Raw genomic sequence first — 6,000 nt, forward strand, 5'->3', positions numbered from 1 at the left:
AACAGGAGATATGAGAGATTCTAACTGAGCCAATTTTCAAGGCTCGGCTCGTTACGTTACTAGATTACATTTTAGCAAAATGAGCAGCTTCGGAAATTTCAATCTGTGACGTCATGTACGGCATTTAGTGACGTCGCACTCGCATACGTCATTGTTTATGGATGTTTTACTGTTCTTATTTTAGACTTATTTATTCAAATAGTACAGTGATTTACCATGTTAAAATTGCCTTTTCTCCTGATTTTAACAAATACAGAACTGTAGCACAGAACCTTTCAATTTAGATCATATATTTATGAAAATTTGGGTTAGAATTGTACCGTGAGAAATTTCTTATTCTTCAAAGGATGCCGCGAATCAAAAATTTTGTGAACTCCTAAGCTAAAACATTAAATATCATATACACATCACAAAATTATACTATAAAACAATATTCGGCAGTAGGGAGAGTAGCCAATAAGGCATCAGACTCGGGATCGAAGAATTTCGGGTTCGATAATCAAGGCTACCAAACCCCACCGAGTAGGTGCACAGTTCGTGCTGGCAAAATCAGCAGACTTTGTCGTTCATCACTACCACCAGCACAGGAAATGTGAGAATTCCATCCCCCACCTTCAGCGGCCTCACGTCCGAACAGCGTAGATGGAGATGACTAGTGGCGACATCTCTGGTACGTTAAGCTGACTTCTGTTAGCAGTCCAACATCACGAAGCAATGGCACCACCACTTTCCTTTTAAACTGTTACCCATAGACATAACCATAGCACAATAAATACAATTAGATTTTTAAAAATACATACACAACAGATTAATATCGTAAAATGCACAACTAACACATTTCGTTTGGCGCGAGAGAGTTTTGTCTGGTACATTAAGAATGCAGAGTAGTATCGGAACAGACTGGTTCTCCCCCGCAGAAAAAAATCTGCAGCTTCTACGAACCAGTTGCTCTGTTCCTAGTCCCACTGCCCTAATCAAGAACTCTGAATCTGAATTTGGTTTACTGAAGTAAGCTTTCATAGGCACGCCAGACTTTAAAAACAGGAACAATTCTACTGCCACGAGTTCATACATTATAAAGCAATAAAAATGAAAAAATAAAGTACAATTTGCAAGTAAACTAGTTTTAGAGATTTCCAACGAATTCCTCTGCAGCATTAATTTGCAGAGTTATTACTTTTCTTCGTTTTTTGCAATGGAACAGGTTGATTTTCATACATTTCATGCATGTTACTGTAAAGAAGTGCCCTACTTAACAAACATAAGTTGCTGACAATTAAAGAACATGTAAAATTTATGCTTCAAAACATCTCTTAGATTTATACACATCATTTTCATAGATTCAACTCAATTTATGTAAAGCAAATAACGGCAAATATGTATTTACAGGAAAAGTTATATTTTAAGAAGGCAAAAGAAATAACAATCAATTGTAAGGAGAGGTATCCTCCGAACAATGCAATGTCCGAAGACTCAGTTCTGTCTTCTTCCAAACAAAGTTTAAATGGAATATATGTACATGAAAACAACACATCATAATAAACTATATTTAGGGTTCGAAAATTACATCGCATAAAAGAACCGTAAACTTAAAACAACTGGGATAAGACATTTCGTTTCGGTTTGATCAAGGGTGCCCAGCAGTTTCAGAACCGACTGGTTCTCCCCAGCAGAGAAAATCTGCAGCTTCAACGAACCAGTTGCTCGATTCTTAATCCTACTGCCCTGATCAAGACTCTGTAGAAAGTCAACAGCCCACTAAAATGAGCCTAAGAGTAAATCAAATTTATCTCCAACAATCAAGAACAATTTTCAATAAGTTACACATACCAATAAAGTAGATATAAGTTTGTTAGGCACTCTTGGCATCCTTAAGAGGTTTTCCACCTCCAGCACAGTCAGTTCCTATACCGGGCTGATAAGTGCTAATAAGCACGAAACTGCAGTACTCGACTGGAATGACCGAGCTGGCGGTGTATTTCAAGAATAATTCATCTGCTTTTTTTCGACCAAAAGGACAACAAATTAAGAAAGTTCCTACACGTTTCTCTTCAAAATACAGTTGTAAGTTTTTTTCATTTTCTATATATTTACAATGGTAAGAGTAAATTTTTACGTATGGTTAATTTGTAAATAAAACTCTAATTTCAAAAATAATAGTTATAGATTTCAAAACATAAGAACATCATGTAGCCATGCCTATACGCACAAAAACCATGTGAGCTTAATTAAAGACCTTTGACAACTAAATAGATCATTGAAGATTTAAATTTAACCTTATGCACTTACATTTTCAATAAAAGATTATTTAAGGAAGCTTAAGAAAACACCTATCATTACAAAACTTTAAAAAATTCAATGTTAAAAACAAGGCTAACAAAACTCTTACTCCTAATTTTTTTTAAAAATTAGCTGAAGCTACCAGTCATAATAGCGCGCTTCCTGCTCCGTAGAGACATGGATGCGAATTAAATAAAGCATATTCCCTGCACTTGCTCACAGGTCTAAATAGACATTAATTTTATCAAACCACACCAAATTCATGTAACAAAAAGGCAAAGTTTCATTTTAAATTTGACAAATGCAATTAGCCATAACATTTAAATCCAAAAGAAAATGCTGTCTTTTGAAATAGTATTTTAGATCACACTAGTTGAGAGACCATGTGAGCATTAAAAATTATTTTTTCTAATAAATGGAGCATTGTATCTTCGAATTTAATCCTACTCACTCATCTTTTAAGCAAAAGGCTACTACTTTAGGTAGCTTAATCAAGAAAACCTGTCTCGCGGAAGTTAAGGAAACTATACTATCACTGTTAAGATGAGGTTTTTTTCAACCCCCTCTGAACAATGAAATGCACGAAGGCTGTTAATGCAGCCTTCTTCCTAACAAATTTTGAAAACTAGCTGAAGCTACCAGCCATAATAGCATGCCTCCTGCTCCGTAGAGACATGAACGCGAATTTAATCAAACATATTCCCTGCACTTGCTCACAGGTCTAAATAGACATTAATTTTATCAAAAATAACCAAATTCATGTAACAAAAAGGCAAAGTTTCACTGTATGTTTGACATATACAATTTGCCATAACATGAAAATCCAAAAGAAAATGCTGTCTTTTGAAATAGTATTTTAGATAACACTAGTTGAGAGACCATGTGAGCATTAAAAATTATTTTTTCTAATAAATGGAGCATTGTATCTTTGAATTTTATCCTACTCACTCATCTTTTAAGCAAAAGGCTACTACTTTAGGTAGCTTAATCAAGAAAACCTGTCTCGTGGAAGTTAAGGAAACTATACTATCACTGTTAAGATGAGGTTTTTTTTCAACCCCCTCTGAACAATGAAATGCACGAAGGCTGTTAATGCAGCCTTCTTCCTAACAAATTTTGAAAACTAGCTGAAGCTACCAGCCATAATAGCATGTTTCCTGCTCCGTAGAGACATGAACGCGAATTTAATCAAACATATTCCCTGCACTTGCTCACAGGTCTAAATAGACATTAATTTTATCAAAAATAACCAAATTCATGTAACAAAAAGGCAAAGTTTCACTGTATGTTTGACATATACAATTTGCCATAACATGGAAATCCAAAAGAAAATGCTGTCTTTTGAAATAGTATTTTAGATAACACTAGTTGAGAGATCATGTGAGCATTAAAAATTATTTTTTCTAATAAATGGAGCATTGTATCTTTGAATTTTATCCTACTCACTCATCTTTTAAGCAAAAGGCTACTACTTTAGGTAGCTTAATCAAGAAAACCTGTCTCGTGGAAGTTAAGAAAACTATACTATCACTGTTAAGATGAGGTTTTTTTTCAACCCCCTCTGAACAATGAAATGCACGAAGGCTGTTAATGCAGCCTTCTTCCTAACAAATTTTGTAAACTAGCTGAAGCTACCAGCCATAATAGCATGCCTCCTGCTCCGTAGAGACATGAACGCGAATTTAATCAAACATATTCCCTGCACTTGCTCACAGGTCTAAATAGACATTAATTTTATCAAAAATAACCAAATTCATGTAACAAAAAGGCAAAGTTTCATTTTAAATTTGACAAATGCAATTAGCCATAACATTTAAATCCAAAAGAAAATGCTGTCTTTTGAAATAGTATTTTAGATCACACTAGTTGAGAGACCATGTGAGCATTAAAAATTATTTTTTCTAATAAATGGAGCATTGTATCTTTGAATTTAATCCTACTCACTCATCTTTTAAGCAAAAGGCTACTACTTTAGGTAGCTTAATCAAGAAAACCTGTCTCGCGGAAGTTAAGGAAACTATACTATCACTGTTAAGATGAGGTTTTTTTCAACCCCCTCTGAACAATGAAATGCACGAAGGCTGTTAATGCAGCCTTCTTCCTAACAAATTTTGAAAACTAGCTGAAGCTACCAGCCATAATAGCATGCCTCCTGCTCCGTAGAGACATGAACGCGAATTTAATCAAACATATTCCCTGCACTTGCTCACAGGTCTAAATAGACATTAATTTTATCAAAAATAACCAAATTCATGTAACAAAAAGGCAAAGTTTCACTGTATGTTTGACATATACAATTTGCCATAACATGAAAATCCAAAAGAAAATGCTGTCTCTTGAAATAGTATTTTAGATAACACTAGTTGAGAGACCATGTGAGCATTAAAAATTATTTTTTCTAATAAATGGAGCATTGTATCTTTGAATTTTATCCTACTCACTCATCTTTTAAGCAAAAGGCTACTACTTTAGGTAGCTTAATCAAGAAAACCTGTCCTCGTGGAAGTTAAGGAAACTATACTATCACTGTTAAGATGAGGTTTTTTTTCAACCCCCTCTGAACAATGAAATGCACGAAGGCTGTTAATGCAGCCTTCTTCCTAACAAATTTTGAAAACTAGCTGAAGCTACCAGCCATAATAGCATGTTTCCTGCTCCGTAGAGACATGAACGCGAATTTAATCAAACATATTCCCTGCACTTGCTCACAGGTCTAAATAGACATTAATTTTATCAAAAATAACCAAATTCATGTAACAAAAAGGCAAAGTTTCACTGTATGTTTGACATATACAATTTGCCATAACATGGAAATCCAAAAGAAAATGCTGTCTTTTGAAATAGTATTTTAGATAACACTAGTTGAGAGATCATGTGAGCATTAAAAATTATTTTTTCTAATAAATGGAGCATTGTATCTTTGAATTTTATCCTACTCACTCATCTTTTAAGCAAAAGGCTACTACTTTAGGTAGCTTAATCAAGAAAACCTGTCCTCGTGGAAGTTAAGAAAACTATACTATCACTGTTAAGATGAGGTTTTTTTTCAACCCCCTCTGAACAATGAAATGCACGAAGGCTGTTAATGCAGCCTTCTTCCTAACAAATTTTGAAAACTAGCTGAAGCTACCAGCCATAATAGCATGCCTCCTGCTCCGTAGAGACATGAACGCGAATTTAATCAAACATATTCCCTGCACTTGCTCACAGGTCTAAATAGACATTAATTTTATCAAAAATAACCAAATTCATGTAACAAAAAGGCAAAGTTTCACTGTATGTTTGACATATACAATTTGCCATAACATGGAAATCCAAAAGAAAATGCTGTCTTTTGAAATAGTATTTTAGATAACACTAGTTGAGAGATCATGTGAGCATTAAGAATTATTTTTTCTAATAAATGGAGCATTGTATCTTCGAATTTTATCCTACTCACTCATCTTTTAAGCAAAAGGCTACTACTTTAGGTAGCTTAATCAAGAAAACCTGTCTCGGGGAAGTTAAGGAAACTATACTATCACTGTTAAGATGAGGTTTTTTTTCAACCCCCTCTGAACAATGAAATGCACGAAGGCTGTTAATGCAGCCTTCTTCCTAACAAATTTTGAAAACTAGCTGAAGCTACCAGCCATAATAGCATGCCTCCTGCTCCGTAGAGACATGAACGCGAATTTAATCAAACATATTCCCTGCACTTGCTCACAGGTCTAAATAGAC

The sequence above is a fragment of the Uloborus diversus genome, chromosome 2 (genome assembly GCF_026930045.1).
Source record: "Uloborus diversus isolate 005 chromosome 2, Udiv.v.3.1, whole genome shotgun sequence".
In the NCBI taxonomy this organism is placed as follows: Eukaryota; Metazoa; Arthropoda; class Arachnida; order Araneae; family Uloboridae; genus Uloborus; species Uloborus diversus.